The sequence below is a fragment of the Ostrea edulis genome, chromosome 5, assembly GCF_947568905.1.
Source record: "Ostrea edulis chromosome 5, xbOstEdul1.1, whole genome shotgun sequence".
Classification (NCBI taxonomy): domain Eukaryota; kingdom Metazoa; phylum Mollusca; class Bivalvia; order Ostreida; family Ostreidae; genus Ostrea; species Ostrea edulis.
In genome coordinates, this window is record NC_079168.1 from 41588901 (window position 1) to 41607540 (window position 18640).

The following is an 18640-nucleotide window of genomic DNA, read 5'->3' on the forward strand; positions in this document are numbered from 1 at the left end:
TAATTAAATATATGGTAGTCCTACTTATATCCCATCTCTCTTCTCAAAAGATGAAATTTTCAAACTCATGCTTCAGTGTTCAACACATTTAATATCCTAGTCAATGGAACGGATGAATATGCTACTGTACCTATACTAGTTTTCTTAACTTCACAAAAAGCTTACAAAGTTAAATTACTGGATCCAGTAAATGTTCTAACTAATCCCTATCTTAGTTTCTCACGCGAATATTAACAGCTACGAAGGAGAAACTTCAAACGTATTCTGACACAAGATATGCCAGAAGTGGTGTAAATCAAATGTGGATTCTCGAGCATTCGAAAAAAATTGAAATCATAAAACTTTTCTCAAATCTACAACATAAAAAAGAATGACTTTTCACCACTTTCCCACACAATAAATTAAAAACTATACTTTTTGACATCATAGACAGTTGCTTTTTCAACACAAATGGAAAAAGCAAATAGCCATATGTATTGATCAGACACGCAAAAAATTTGTTAAACAGCACTCTGATTCGACGCAGGAGTACGTTGAAGCTAATATTAAAGAGATGATGGAGTTCCTGATTAACAATATTTTCGTAGTCGTTAGTGAGCAGTTTTTCCAAACGTGTGTTGGAATTTCCATGGGCACGAAATGTGATACTATGTTAGCTGACTTTTTCATATTCTTATAAGCAGAATTTAGTCATAAACTTCTACATGGAAGGGGGCCTCCGTGGCCTAGTGGTTAGAGCATCGTGCTCAAAATCACACGGCCTCTCACCTCTGTCGGCGCGGGTTCGAATCCCGATCGCGCCGGTAAGTGAGAAAGTTTCCCAGTTTACTTTCGGAAGGTCGGTGGTCTCTTCCCAGGTACATTGTATCTGGGTTCTCTCTTCCACCAATAAAAACTGGGCGCCACCAGATAACTGAAAAATTGTTGAGTGTGGCGGAAAACATCAATCAATCTACATGGGAAGAAAGAATCTAGCTTTGGACTTCAACTCGACATTTAAAAATATTGATGATAGTTCATCTATTAACAATAATCATTTTTCTTCATATTTTGATTCGATATATCCTAGCAACTTCGAGATAAAAGACATCAAAGAGTCTTCCACATCTACTTCGTACTTAAATATCGTATCTAACATACATGTACTAACGGCAAACGTAATGACAAAGGGGATAATTTCAGCTTCTCCATCGTCAACTTCCCATATTTATGTAGCAATATTCCATTATCACCTGCATATGGTGTGTATATCTCTTAATTGATTTATACACAAAAACGTGTTCTAAAATAACCAATGACACGAAAAATAAGATTGTCCCATTTTCAGGACAACCTGTCCCTTCCTCGGGAGAATCAAAAAGGTTTACATAAGATGGCTAAAGATATACAAAAAGGGGAAACACTTGAACTAAACTAAATCTGCAAACGTATTTACTCTGCAAATTACATGTTGATTGTTTTGGCTTGCTAATCAATGATTTCTGGGGAACAAATTTAAAAGACGCATCTTATTCATCTAATGGATTGATGCACAGTTGTGTAATATCATACATCATTGAACCTTTTTCGCTTTGATACTATGCAAATATGCTGGTAGGATAAATCATACTTATATATTTCCACAGGAACCGGCAATGTCGTCTGTAATATTACATGTAGTAAGGGTATACACCATATTACCCTTGATAAAAAGATAGTAGTGTGGTATGGTATGGTATGGTATGGAGAGCTACTGAATTATCATTACCGGTTTCTGTGGTATTACACTATGCTGCGCACGTTTCAAAAAAGCTAGAGAACGTACATATATATATAAAACTTATACGGTACCAATTTAGATATATGAGTTATACAGAATTTACAAATTTATTTCAGGTCCAAAAGAATTCTTATCATGTGTGCTGCAGAAACCACACAAGGTCAACATCTCATTGAATGTGACATCTGTAAAAACCCGGTATCGTTCTTCTGTAGACGATGTGGGGTCAATCTTTGCGATCCATGTGTTCCAGCACACCTCCGAATTAAATCCAAGACCGGACATGACGTGGTTTGTTACACTAGCAGAGATGATGACGACACCTGCATGTGCGATTCTCATCCACAGAACGAGTGTTGTTCGTACTGCCAGACTTGTGATGTCCCGATATGCATGGTCTGTGTTTTACGAAACCATAAATCACACGAAATGTCCGAGCTGTCCCAGAATATTGAAGAACTAATGAAAACCATTATGAAAGAAAACAAGCGACTACAAAAATATGTGTGAACTCAAGAAAATCATAAACCATACGTCAAAGCATCTTGGTAAAACTAATGATTTTGCTTTATTCCATTGCTGGTTTGCGAATAAAACACAACAGAGATTGTCTTCATTATCCAAAATTTACCAACAGAAGAAGGACGAAGTGACGTCAAGAGGGATAGAGTGGGTCAGACATATAAAGAAAACCGTGAATACGCTCCACCAGGAACTGGACGACATGCAAAAGGAGCACGAATTATTACTACAGAAACAGATGAAAGAATTGGAAGAGATTTTAGGAAAATTTGATGAAATAAACGCCACGACAATGAAACTGACAAATTCACAAAATGCAATGGAAATGAAGAAACTTATTTCAATTATTGAAAAAAAGGAAACTCCCTCGGAGATCACACAGTATTCATTTCCTGTATTTTGCGAATGCCCAATTGATGATAACTATTTCAGATTACATTTTGGATGCATTGAAAAATTACAAGAAAGAAAAATTTCTTTGCCGAGATTGATATTTGAAGACGCTTGTATTTCGAATCGCAAAATATTAGAGGTGCCAAAAGTTATCACAGCTATAGACGCAGGATTTCCTGCAAATGAAAAATATAATGATCGGCTATACGATATTGTTGTTATCGATGATAACAAAGTGTGGATGGGAGGAGCAGATACAGAACTAAAAATGTTTGATTTCCAGGGAAACCACCACGACACTGTCACCATCACAGTGAAAGGCATGTACTTAACTGTATACAACAAACAAGTGATTTTTACAGGTATCGATACTGTGTGTAGAGTAGCCGATGATAAAACGATCCAGACGATGTTTACAACCGGGGAGTGGAGACTACTCGGCATCACCAGTACCATGTTAGATGACCTACTGGTCTGTCTCTTCAAAGACGACCAGTCCAAAGTCGTGCGATACAGCAGTACCGGTACCGTACTTCAGGAAATTCAGTACAACTCACAGGGCCAGCCTCTGTACGGAACTGCAACTTACATCACTGAAAATGTCAACGGAGACGTCATCGTAACAGACTGGAAGAAAAACGCTGTAATTGCTGTCGATCGATTAGGAATATTTCGGTTTTCTTACTCTGGGAGGGACAATAGATTTGATGTCAGTACAGCCATTACTGATCCTGCCGGTCACGTTATTGTCACGGACTTTAGAGGTGACAAGATTCACATGTTGGACAGGGACGGGAGATTCATGAGTTACATCATTCCTGATCAAAGAATCAATAAACCACGCGGCATGTCTATCGCTTTGGACGGGGAGATATTTGTTGGGGAAAGTAAGACCGGCATAGCTAAAAGAATCAAATATCTTGAGTAATAAACAGAATGAATTGTATGTTGTTTCAATATTGTTTTATTATACTTTCATGAAAATAGTAGAATCTGAGTGGTTAAGATCATCTATTTTATGGATATAAAGTAGATGACTTTATATTATGAGAAAACGTTCTCTAATTTTGGTCGGGTTCGGCCTGCGGCTAAAGCACTAAGGTGGCAGGGGACAGTTTCGCACTATAGGCCCGGGTCAACTTTTTCAAAAAATGGAAATACCCCATATTTGAAGTGATATTACATGTGTAAAAATGTGTACAATAATTTTAGGATGCATGTCAAATGTAACTGAGTGCTTAATAAAAATGTTGATATACAATATGTAGGGTCACCATGATTCCTAGCATATAGATGGGTGTAAATACGAAACTAAGACACGTGGTCAGTTGCTGAAGAAATTCCGGTGAAAACATGCAGGGTCCAGCAAAAGGTCTGTAGCTGTGAGGTAAGGTGGATGGCCCCATATGAGAGGTAGATTTTTGAGAAGGGCAGATAGGGTTTTTGATTGTGCACAGTGTCTAAATCCCCATGTTTGGTACTGTGATGGGGGGGGGGGGGGTGCGGATTAGCCCAAATGAGAGAAAATCAAAGCAAAAAAGGGGAACCTGTTCAGAGCATGTTTTGTGCACCAACACCAGTATTTATAGATTACATGTAATTTAGGGTCATAATTTATTAACTACACTAATATGAAATACAAGTATTGACATAAAAGGGAAATATGATTTTTCATTAGTCTGTCATAATCTGACTTTGGTGAATACCCCCTATCCACATGTTTCAAAACCAAAGAAACTGTCCCCTGCCAACTATACAAAACAGAAACTTTAGGAGTTGTCTCCTTTTCAACCACCCATCGGATATAGAGTATGTGCAATACTTTGGGACGATCAATATGATTTTTTTTAAATGCTTGTTTCTGTTAATTCTGTTTATATGATTTGTTTAATACAGAGGCAAAAGCATTAATGGTTATTAATGTTCTCTTACGTTGCGTATGTTCTCGGCTATCATGAAATTTTTTCCTTTGATGGCATGGATTGGAACTTGTGCAAAAAATCCGCATGGTGTTCTCCATATTGGGGCAGGGAGCAACAAGTTGAGAGATGTGCGATAATGATAAGATGTCTTTAATACACAACTGTCTCGGTTATCACTCGCAATATATATATATATATATATATATATATATATATATATATATATATACGCGGGTTGCGTCGAAAATTTGAGTTTTAAATAACCAACAGTGTCGTGGCCTTTTCAGTGCTTTTATATATATTTAAATATAATAATTACTTTTCGCAATGATCGGTAAAAGTATAGGTAAAAAATAAAAAAGATACACGAAGACGTTTAGTAAAGCTTTAGCGCTATCATTTCAAATCTTCAGAAGCGTTACATCAAATGAAAGCGCTAAAGCTTTACTAAACGTCTTCGTGTATCTTTTTTATGTTTTACCTATATATATATATATATATATATATATATATATATATATATATATAGGTAATATATATATATATTACCTATATATATATATATTTATATATATTATATATATATATATATATATATTATATATATTATATATATTATATATATATATATATATATATATATATAGTATGCGCTACGGTAATTTCCATTTTATGTTGTGATTTTGAAATCGCCACTAATGAGCATCGGCATTTGGAATATTTGGAATACATGGAGAAAGTCAGTTGTTTGTAAACCACGGCCTGGCTCTGGTAAAAGATGATGATCGGTACAGGTTGCTAATATTTTGTGTGAAAACATGAGATGATCACGTGAAATCTCTGCGAATCTTGCTAGGGAAAGTAGGATTTATTTTGATGATGTTATAATCGATCATTGTTTGTAAATAGTATCCTCAAATTTGACAAGGTTCGACATTAACAAAGCTAGGAATTTTTACAACATTCCCATGGATTTTTGTTAAATAAACCTGACTATGATTTACCTCTCTAATTACTTGCACTTTATATTTCAATGCTATGACATCTACAATGTACTTGCGCCGATCGAGCGATTTATCGCATGGACTTTGAAATATAGAAAACGCGACTGAAATACAAGTATATCTTAAAATATTCTTAATTTTGTTTAAGAAACATCTACATATAACCGCATGGATCCTGTCGACATAAAACCATTTGTTAAGTGTCATTTTTACTAACTTTACGTTAATCCCCCCTAGATCCGCCACTGACCGGACTTTATGTTAGGTTACAGTTGTATTTTCAACTATGTAAACAAGCATCAGGCTATGGAACAAGAAGAGGGAATTTATTTCAAAGTGGTATATAAGACAGGTTCGGGCTAATGAAACACGGAATTTTTGACGAAGCGGGACCGTGGAAAACCCGCCGGGAAATTGAAGATATCATAGATATTGCATTGTATTGAATTTAGGAACAAACAAAAAACCCAACATCTTAATTTCTAATAAATGTGATACTACAATTCTTGAGAAATAAATATAAATATAATTCATCATTTTTGGGCTGGAATTGTGTTTTGTTCATGAAAATGCTCAATGCACCCTTCAAAGGTTTTAGAACTATAAAACAAAGTGACAAATAGCATAAATGAAATTTTTTTTTTTGATCTGTTACCATGGAAAGAATGCCCGGTGGGTAGTAATTTTATATGCTCTCTTAAATGTTTATGGTCCAAATATCACGTTTAAAGTGATTTTTTTTCTGACATAGACCTTGTAAAGCTGCTCCATATGCATATTTTGTTGTCATGGCAACCAATTTAAATTTTATTCAAGATATAAAAAGTGCTATTTTTTGTGTTTTGAAATAGAATTCCTTTCCCAATTAATATAATCTGATAGATGATACTCTTTTTGAAACTTCTACCAGCTTTTTACCCCATAAGTTTGCCTCGTGTAACTTTTATAACACTAGTATTCCCTTTTGTACGAAATTCCTGAAAATGTAAAACATCGCAAAATTAAGCCCATCTGGTCAAAAAACGACACGGGCATTTAAAAAAATAATAATTCAATTTTAAAAAGATAAATTCCTACTGAACATATTGATATGCAACATGACTTTGTTCGCTGCATGTCAAAATGTCGCGAACCTTACCTTAATAGAGATGCATACGAATCTAATGCGCATTAGTTTACTTCGCATTAAATATTACCACAAAATTTAATGCGCATCCGCGTGAACGAGGCATTAAAGTACTACCTATATACAATGAGGTGTACAGAAAAGACATTAAATATAGTAGTAGCGATATCTCATTTGAAAACGAACTATGAGACCTTGAAAATGGTGAAAAAACAAAATTTGACACAACCTGGAATGGATAGAACCTTTTATTCAATTGAAACAGCCTTCTGATATATTTGCTCTCTCTCATAATTTTTTTTCTGTAAATTAAAGATTGGTGCATATGTCACTTGTGTCAATATTACAGAATAGAAGAAAATAAATAATTATGAAAAAAAAATATTCACAACATTTTTGTGACAGACAAACAGATTGTACAAAAACAAAATGTCTATCCCTGGAAGAGGGGAGACATAATAAGAGCTAGTTAACAAAATAAATGTCAGTGTGAAACACTGTCCACTTCATTTGATTTTTACATTAACAGCACATTAACAATGATATTTTCCATAATTTTCACTGGTATAGAAAATAATATGCTTTACGAGTTACGATTTATCACTTTGGCAGAAAATTCACGTGTAACCTTAATGTAACTTGAGTATGAATTGTGTCATGCAGTTTTATACTATAATATCACATTCCCATCTCAACACAAAAATGCATCCAATCACCTATAAATATTGAATACATGTACATGTATATTTGGTTGGAAAGATTAACAATTCGGTTGACTAATCAGTACTAGAAATTTGTAAATGATTTTTATACACCCGCATAAAAATGCGGGCGTATTATGCTATACCGCTGTCGTCCGTCTGTCTGTCCGTTTGTCCCTTTAACTTTGTCTTCGCAACTCCTCCTAAACCCTTTGGGGGATTTTGATGACACTTCGTACAAATAAAGATTACAATGTGGAGATGTGCATATGACAAGTGGAATGCTGCACAACTATTTTTGAAGGAGTTAGGGCCCTTGGACTTCGATTTATTTTATGCAAGTACATTGTCTTCGCAACTCCTCCTAAACTCTTGGGGGATTTTGATGAAACTTGGTATAAAAAAAATATCACAATGTGGAGTTGTGAATATTGTAAGGGAGATGTTGTTTAATGTTTTTTAAGGAGTTGTAGCCCTTGGACTTAATTTTTTCCATTCAAAATACTTTGTCTTCGGAACTCCTCCTAAACCCTTTAGGGGATTTTGTTGAAACTTGGTACAAATAAAGATCCCAATGTGAAGATGTGCATATGACAAGGGTAATGCTGCACCACCATTTGTTAAGGAGTTACAGCCCTTGGACTTAGATTTATTCAATGCAAAATACATTGTTAATGCAACTCCGACGAAATCCTTTTTTGGATAATCCTTTCTTACATGTTCAAATACCTGGGTCAATAATGTATGCGGGCGTATCATGTACCGGTTTAGTAGTGCCCTATTTTAAAATCAATTTATGAGTTTAAGTTATACATAATGCCTAAAAGCTTGAGTACATTAAATTATGGCAAAATTGGTTTCATGAATGACCTTGACCTTTAGCAGTCATACACTGACTGGCCTATTTATTCACCAGGTATTAAATTTTATACCTGATAAAATTCAAAATCTGACCAACATTAAAGTTGAAGACAGGCAAAATGGTCTGGAGACAAGTAAAAATTAAAATCAGATAATTGCTTCTTGAGAAGATTTTAAAATATTTATTACATATACTTTTTATTACAATTTTTAAATCTTTATTCAATGGTTATCCCTTTCATCTAAATGCAAGTAAAAACCTCTAGACCAAGAGTTTCCGAGATATGGCCCAAATTCCACAAATTAAGTACTTCATGATCAACTACACACCATCTGATGGCCATGTGACAAACTGCAGCTCAAGTGAGCTAAACATTATAGCTAAACCATCAACAATATACATGTACAAACATGTATTTGAATATGATAACCATAGTATATCATTTAAGGTGATTTAAATGACTTACATTCCTCATTATTTATCATAAATACATAGCCCCGACAAACACATTGTCAAAGTAACGTAACCTTGGTATATCATCATGATTTATGAATAGGTCACAAACAAAATATGGATAATTTATGATCAGTGGCGGATCCAAAGAGAGGGAAGGGATTCCTAGGGTTGGACCCCTCCCCCTCTTACCAGAAAAGTTTGCTTAAAAAAGGTAACAATAATGCATTTTGAGGGTGAACCCCCCTTAGACAACCAAAATTAATGGTAGACCCCCCTTTCATAAATTCCTGGATCCGCCCTTGATGGTGGTATTGCGCCAGGGTCTTGACCTACTACAAAGTCATTACCAACTTTGTGTCAAGTATGATCATCTAAAGGTTTCTTTTGGATATACGTGTTAGGTATGTAAGAAATATTGAAAGCCTTTAATACTATTATCAACATAATGCAATTATGTTGTAGCTATCAAAATTACGTTCCCTGTCTAAATTGCTTCTAAATTTACATTTCAGGTTTCCTGTTTATCGTCGAGATCGTTTATCGTGGTTTGCGTTTATCAGGCCTATCGTGAATATCGTTTATCGTGGTTTGCGTTTATCAGGTTTATCCTTTATCCTATCGTATCGTGCGTGTATCCTCTCCTATCTTGCGTGTATCCTGTTCTATCGTTTATGTCAAGAATAACGTTGTGGGAACTGTACTAGTGTACGGAAGGGTGGACACGGAGTCCACACTATATATGTTCCCGTCTCAGGTTACATGGGTTTCCTTGATATCCCTTTTTAAATTTTGGCAGGTGTCTTCAAAGCCTTTTTAATGTACGTGCATGGGAATGGGTACCTTTACATGTACCATCAATCAACAATGCGGACATTCCTCTGTCGTGTTTAAACGCAAATAAATCTTTTCTTATTGCAAGTAATTATTGTTAATGGTTTTCAAATTAGAATCTTTGATTATTATTTATTATTGAATTACATGTACACGCATTGATCTATTAATTTTGGATACATTTATTCTGAATATGCAGATGATGAAAATTTGAAACAGTTTAACGCGTTATATACTCGATAAAGAATGTCGGTCAACCAGTCACATTGTTGGTTACAACCGAAATCAAATTATTACAAAAATAAAACAGATACAAGTAATGCTTGACTTTAATTGGCAAAGAGTAAAACGTTGAATTTGAAGTCAGAGGTAACGTACACAAAATATATTTGATATACATGGGTCTGCATACACAAAGGCTATCATGATTGATTGATTGTTTTGATGTTTTTCGCCACATTCAACAATTTTTCAGTTATATAGTGGCGCCCAGTTTTTGTTGGTGGAAGAGAGAACCCAGGTACAATGTACCTGGGAAGAGACCACCGACCTTCCCAAACTAAACTGGGAAACTTTCTCACTTACCGGCGCGAGCGGGATTCGAACCCGCGGCGACCAGAGATGAGAAGCCGTGTGATTATGAGCGCGATGCTCTAACCACTCGGTCACGGAGGCCCTTCACAAAGACTATTAAAAGTTGCTTAAATATATATATATATATATATATATATATATATATATATATATATATATGAATGCTATAGCATGTAATATGATGAATACACTACATTTTTCTATGGATGACCAATACATGTTTTTATTGTGTTGATTTTATCATTCGTACTCAGAAAGGTAAAATCTTAGAATTATCATTAGTTTTCTAGATAAAGCTAATAAGAACAAGAGGCCCACATGCCTTATCGGTCACCAGAGTACTAGTGAAAAAGTATCACTACTCCCAAGGGCTATGAAATCTAGAACAAAAAATCCTGTTCTGAATATCTAAGCTAAATTCTAATGTTCAGCAACAATATAAAACAAGATGTGTTCTTAAAACTTCACTGTCCTCAAACACGCATACACTAATGGGAGGCTTTACATAATATAATAGGTGTATTAACATTAAAACGTTAAAAGATATGACTAATTTGAACCCATCCTAAAGTCAAAACCCTGGGTTGTGAAATTCACCATTTTTTGCACATCGTTTTCTGCTATTCCTAAGTATGCATTTAGATTTTATACAGCATCAGCAAACTTACACATAAATATCATATACTAAGTTTGTCCCCACCCTGGGGTCAGAACCTCTATCCCGGGGATCATCAAATTTATAATTTTGGTAGAAGACCACTTGCTCTTTCTATATATCCATTTAGTTTCAAGTTAGTATCAATAAAACTATAGTAGATGTTATTTCAGTGTTTTACACATAGGTACTATATAGTAAGTTTGGCCCTGCCCTGGGGTCAGAATACATACCCCAGGGATCATGAAATTTACAAATTCGATAGAGGCCTTACACTGCTCTACATCACTATGCATTTTGTTTTTCTTAAACATGTGCGGTTGTAGAGAAGATTTTTTAAACTTGGTCAATTCTGGGCAGTTTTTGCCCCGCCCCTAAGGCTCCAGGGGTGCTGGAGTCCTGAAATGTACAATTTATGTCCCCCTTGTCCCAGAGATGATTTATACAAAATTTGAAAAGAATTGGACAGTGAGTTATCAAGAAGTTAAAAATGTTCAATTGTTAACGCACGACGCGCGATGCATGACGACGGACGACAACCAATTGCAATATGTCACCTGAGAAAACTCAGGTGACCTAATAAAGTAAACGTTGTTTCTAAATATAAAACTTCAGTAGGTGAGAATTAGGTCCATTCCATAAATGTATTCAGTTGTGCTGGGAATTACTATCAATAAGCTCAATTGTTGAGTGGTGATCTCGCCCATTACATTTAAACTCAACTTCCTGTGGGACATGATGTGGATTGTATATCAAAAAAGAGAAACTAGTTGTCTCGGTTATTGGTCATGGAAAGCATGTCTTAATTCTTGGTGAAAAATGTCCTCTTGTCTGTCGGTGAAAGTTCTATCAGCGCAGTATCTGTATAAAATAACTCTTTAGATGTAACTTTTTATACTTTCATCTAGAGCAGTAAATGACAACACTTAAAATGGCAATGCTTTATATTTACTGCATTTAATTAGATACAACGATTTTAAAGAGGTGTACAAGAATTAATACTTCGAATGTTACTTTATCCGTTTTAGATTCTCATTCGCCAAACAACTTGTGAGTATTTGAAGAATATACACCTTAAAAATGTAGTAACGTGTGTGTCATCGTTTCATATACTAATATCATAGAAATTTGACTTAAATTATAAGGTGTTTTCATCTTCTAAAATTGATTTATTACTGATAATGACGAGGAAAATTCGTTTTGTTCATAGGTACAAAACATGTGGATATGTTTACAACACCAAGATAATGTAAGTGAAGAGATGAACAAAGGAAACAATCACCTTCATCTTCTACACAGTTGGCTGAGGAAACACTCTGAGGTTCTTTCGATTTACTGTTCTCCAAGTAAAACTCTACACACCCATACAAAAACTGGTATTGGGTCTGTGGATATAACAAAATATATTTGCAAATATTGTTTCTGAGGTATTTTTCTTTGGTAATTTGAAACAAAGAATCTTCGGTTCATAATACTTCCACATGTTTGTACACCGAACCTCGATTATCAATTATCGTTATTTTAACACCCCATTAATGCATATGCAACGATGCTTTTAAATCTTCTCGAGACAGAAAACTACGTGCACGCTCTTTCACAATCTTTGACAAAATTTTATCTATCAATGGACAACACAAATGTAAGTCATAGTTGAAACTAAATGCTGCCATTAAAGCCATAATTGACGTATTTCACAAATATCCCAATTTTTGGTAAATTGTGATAGATCATGATATTATGATTTCATCAAAATCAATCACACCCTTTTGCGAAAATTATGTATCAATTTCCATCAAAGATTATGATGACATACCTCATTCTCTATTAATTTATTTCGATTGTTGATGAGTATTTGTGTCAGCTTGAAAATGTCAACATGAGTTTCTCCATTGTTAATGAGCTGAAGGAGGTAATCCATGCCGACAAATAATCCTGATTTACCAGTTCCATTCCTTATTAAAACCAATATGTCTTATGAAAAATATTCATTTTAATGCATTGTATTTATACAATACAAATACTCCCTGCAACTACATGTATATCAAATTATGGAAAGTAATAGCTAATTGAAGTAACAATTTTTAGACAAAAATGATATAACCATATTATGTTGGTTGGTTGTTTTACGTCTGATCGAGAATTTTTCAATCTTATTGAGACGTCACCAGCTGTGGGTAAAGTGCCATAATTTTAGACCTATACTTAGCGCTCAGAGCCGTAGCAGTGAGGGCTTTTTAAATATTTCAACATCTGCTGTGACACGGGACCTCTGTTTTTAATGTGAAAGGTGAAGATAATGAACAGTGATCAATCTCATAACTCCTATAAACAATATAAAATAAATAGTTCTGCAAACACGGACCCCTGAACACACCAGAGGTAGGATCTGGTGCCTAGGAGGATTAAGCATTCCCTGTCGACCGGTCAAACCCGCCGTGAGCCCTATATCCTGATCAGGTAAACGGAGTTATCCGTAGTTAAAATCAGTGTGCTCAGAACGGTCTAACAATCGGTATGAAACACCTCAGACAGCATTTGACCCAATGATAGGTTGTATTGGCAAACTAGATCGTTATAACGACCATAGAATTTGCGAAATGCTGATTTTAAGGTGACATCCGAAAGACACGTGATTCTCACTTTTAAATGCTGAGTGTCATATGTTCGACACGGCCATGACACTAGCGGGGCTCGAACTCATGATCTCCCTGTTAGGAAGTGAAATATCTACCACTGAGATACCACAAGCGGTTCATAAAAGAAAAATATGTTAAACATTGTCTATAATTCAAAATTGAAATTAAAAGGATAGAAATGTCCTTACAAACAATGTATGACTATTGGTCTACTGTCGTATTCATCTTCTGCATTGGAATGTACAAGATTTACAAGATTCACTAGGTCGGAACACTCATCTTTTGTGAAATTGAAGAGGAATGTTGACTGAAAATGGTTTACAGTGTGGCTCTTTGTGCCCTGAAATTGAAATATGTTACATAAATCAAGATACATTTTGTATCACTAAGCAGGTAAATTGTGAAGTTTTGGTATTCATAAATATAGCAGATAACACCTCTAATTCTAAACAAGAGGCCCATGGACCTTATGGGTAAGGTAAAGAAAAGCCCTGCCTTAGCATCAGATCAGTTGGGCCATGAATATAACAATTTTTTAGTAGTTTATTACTTCAACGTTATTTGTCCTCAGTTTTATGTTCAGGACTCAAGAAGAAAAAAAATCAAAAAATACAATCGGTAGAGGCATCCTTGCTTATCTAAACTATAAATACAGTTCGTCTGCTAACGTGGATGTACTTAAGGAAAGAAAAAGGTATTCAAAGATGGCATATCTTTTTAAGGTTTTGAACCCACCACTTAGAGGTTAACGTTACAATGACCATGAAATTGATGCAAATTTTTTTTTCCATTTTCTCCATAAATGCTCAATACTAAATTTGATGAACATTGCTACATGTATGAACTTTAAAAAAAAGAAAATATATTCAGATATTAACATATGATGGGTGATGACGAACGACCACCAATTGCTATAAGATCATCCGAGTAACTCGGGTGACGTAAATATATGCTCACTTTTACAATTTTCAAATACCGGAAGGTACATCTAGGAGCTATTAAAGTTGACAATGTTTGCACTGTGATGTCGCCAAAAGATCTGACCATACCCGTTTTCGCTGGGAAGTATATTTCCTAAAAAGGTTTAGATACATTAAAGCAATATATATATCATAGTGATGAAAGGTGAAGATAACGAACAGTGATCACTCTCATAACTCCTATAATCAATACAAAATAGATAGTTGGGCAAACACGGACCGATATGATTTAATGCATGGCCAATGTAAATCATAGTAGCTCGGTGATAGAGCACTTTCTTCATGATTGAGAGGCACGGGTTGGATCGCAGAGTTAAACATGAAACGTTTGTTTACCTTAAAGGGGTAAACAGGTCGTGTGTCAATTTTTTGTTTACATAGATTAAATATCCCAGTAAATGTTTCATTTTAAGCAGATTTTTTTTTCAATTTAAAAGTTAATTCTGAACACAATTAAACAGTTTCTAGTGTTTGTCACATCTCATTTTGTTTTAAACATATATTCTATTAAGCAATCTATATGTAAAAAAAAAACAAAAAAAAAAAAAACCAAGACACAAGCCTTGTTTACATAATAACGAAAAGTGATGTATCTCACTTGTAACTCGACAATTGACATGGCCCAATGGTTCTTGAGAAGATTTTTAAAGATTTTCTCTATATATTTGTATGTAAAACTTTGATCCCAACGAATGTTTGCTGACCATTCGAAATACCTTAGTTAAGGATTGTAAACATTAAAAATGGAAAAATAAAAGCATGAGGTGTAACAGCTCAATCGTGTCCATGTCCTATAAAACACATGGAGGTCACGCGTCTAGTATCATGGCTCAGGTATTATAGTTGAATGTATAGCATTAGCTTATGTATTGTTTCAGTTAAACTACATACGGTCAGATTCATTCCTATAGATTAAAGCTGACATGAATTAATAAATATAGTATAATTCTATATGTTCGCCATATTTCTCTGCTAATCCGCCATATTAGTTGGAATTTCTATTGTTATATGTATCGGGGTTCGCATGGTATATAAGGGGACGAGCTTTGCTACGCTTCACTTCACATCAGTGTCTTCGATTTACCTGTGCGGGTAGCTTCGACAGGTAACACGTACATCTCCGATACTAATTCATAGGACATCAAGAAATGAAATCACGTTTTGGAACACCACGCAGTGCTCAAAATTATAATAAACATATCATACAGTAGTAAATCATTCTAAATACATGTATATATATTTGGATAAATATATATAGAATGCCTTTTCTTTACGTGAACGTGCGTACATTTGCAGTAAATACGTCAAAACTATACAAAAATGCGGAGAAATATTTCATCTTTTATCTATTGATAAAATGGAATAAGCAAAGAGTATACAATCTATACCATTACAATTACTTCAAGTAAAAGGCAAGGACATAAATACTACTGTACTTATAAAAATGGCATGTATGCTCGCCATGAAAACTCATCGAATGCGGACGACTATTTACCTGGGCCTACTCGTAATATCTGTAAAGGACCGCAGATGTACGTGTACACTTGTCGAAAATACTCTAAGTAGTAGTAAAACTCCCTTTATTTGCATAATCCATGAAACAAAACGATAAATTCCATTCGCATTCCAACAGTAAACAACATTGTCCATTGTACAGACTGCGACACACTTAGCCCGTGCCGATCAGTTATCTTCAATCAGGGGAAGTATCAGAGTATAATATTTACCCTGTATTGTGCATGAATCCTTATACCATATGATTTACTGGTCAGAGTATTGCAGATTTATAAATCATGAAATCATTTAGGTACATAAATTTGCATATACAACACTGTGCGAGTGTATGGGATGAGAGAGAGAGAGAGAGAGAGAGAGAGAGAGAGAGAGAGAGAGAGAGAGAGAGAACAACGAGAGAGATAACGACGAGAGAGAGAGAGAGAGAGAACCGATGATCTTGTAATAATCGTGCTCTTATTAAGACAAATGATATCGTTAATTCAATAAAAAGAGAACAGTACTAGTAACTCAATATTGCTCTCATTAATTGATAATACAGATTTATTTGATTCATTTAATTAAAGCACGCATTAATTAAAAATTAAACATATTTTTAAATAATGTTATTTTCAATTACTTCATTTTATGTTAATTTGGCGCTCAATAGATCTTTTATATCTATGCCATTTTGCGTTATTACATTCTGCGTCGAACTCGACGCAAATTGTACTAATGCAAAATGTAATAATCGAGTTTATCACATTTTGCGTCGTTATCAAACATCAAGGGGAGAGGAAAAGAGTGTCTGTCACCCACCTTTAATAACAATATCCATTTTTTGTTAGTTTGTAATGCAAATAAAAGATACATTGAGTGACAACCCCTCCCCCACTTACCCCAGCTTGAAAGTTCTGATATAATAGTAGAAGACACACACCACCACCAATTAAGAAAATGAAGATATGAGGCACTCATAGTTGAGGACTCTAACCACCCCATCCGACCCCCAACGACTGAAGAAAATGAAGTATAGGGAGGAAATTATTGAGGTAGTCAAAGTAAAAGACTCTTTAACCCTTCACCCCACATTAGGACTTTGAACATCGGACAAAACATCTTGGTTTGTTTGGGTGAATTGTTTTATTTTATTGCTGTTTTCGTTCATCTTTTTTAATTATTATTTTGAATGGCAAGAAATTTTGAAGAATCCAATTTTCCATTTTTTCCCCTGTTGTACCACCCCCCCCCCCCCCCCCCTCATGAAAAATGACGATACATGTCTGGTTATTACATGTACATTTTGTTTTGCAACACATGCATGTATACTAATTGTATGGTGCATGTAGAATTGCACCCTTTACCAAGTTTTCCTTCATTTACACAGTGTAAGGAATGGTAAAGTAAAATCACAAAACAAAATGCATAAAGACCAAGATATTTTCAAGCGTAGGAACTTCATTCATGAATACATAAATACATGTATTCAGAAAAATCGCATGCATGCATTGCAGGACTATAGCATTTGTGTGTTTTAACGTTTCTGTAACATGCCATAATGATTACTTTGAGGCTTGAGTGTAATTTATTCATAAATATTTTCATTTCGTAGATCTGGCGCAATGGCCATACCGCTGTACGTAGAAATTTCAAATTCAAATGTATTCGATAAGATGTTAGTATGCATAAATCAGTAAAATTCGTGTTGAGCTTTTATTTGATATGATACAATGTCAATATACTGTAATGCATTAGTAGGATATGCAGAAGGCAAGAGTATAAACATTTTCTTTTTTCATTATCAGTATCAATATCTATATGATCACGAAAAAACGTTATATAATTTATATCCGGATTCATTTATACCGATTTAGATATCAATAAAAACAAAGCTGCATAGTTTGGGAGAGGGGTTTCTAATGAGTCTGATGAAATTAAAAGAAGGAACCCAACATTTGCATTCAAACTAGATGCACTTCAAAGTGAATTCATTTCTGCTCTGACTGAAAGCATGATTCTAAATTTGGGAACGAATCTTGCATACAAAATAATTAATAGGGGAACACATAAATTCGAGCTCCTTTGGAATTTAATGAAATGTAGATATGCGCCTTTCTTTCAACACGAATTGATATGTTGTTTCAGGCACGAAAACAGGGGGTTGGGGTGGGCAGGAAGGCTGGTCTGCTTTCCCCACTTTTTTGACAATTTACTTTTTTCCCGTTATTCTAACATACAAAGTCAGTATTTTCTACATGCACAGTTCCAACTAATTTTTTTTTTAAATTTGTCATGAATTCAATTATAAGCATCAACTCCTGTAAGTTTCCAATATATTGTCAATCACAAATTTTTAAATAGCTGGACATTTTTAATGCTTGAAAGCTTACATTTATATAAGTGATCAATTTTCTTTCCTTCTATGAAATGGTATATTATAAATCGAAGTAGGACGGTCTCTCTCTCTCTCTCTCTCTCTCTCTCTCTCTCAATGAATATGGACATACAGAGACCGTAAATAATTATGTGGTTCCAAAAGAGACAACAAAACTATATTTTCGTTTATAAATTTCCTTTCATATGTGTCTTTGTGTAATCAACTGTTTTTTATGGATTGCAAATGTTATAAACGCATTTTCACACAGATGTATATTTTCGATCATTATTCCCTTATTTGTATATCCAAGTTTGTATATGATCATCGA

The 18640-nt window shown here is 34.6% G+C and overlaps 1 pseudogene; it reads left to right on the forward strand.

Annotated features, from left to right (window-relative positions):
- The first annotated feature begins 1894 nt into the window (after positions 1-1894).
- On the forward strand, positions 1895-3602 carry LOC125656914 (uncharacterized; annotated as a pseudogene).
- The last annotated feature ends 15038 nt before the right edge of the window (positions 3603-18640 follow it).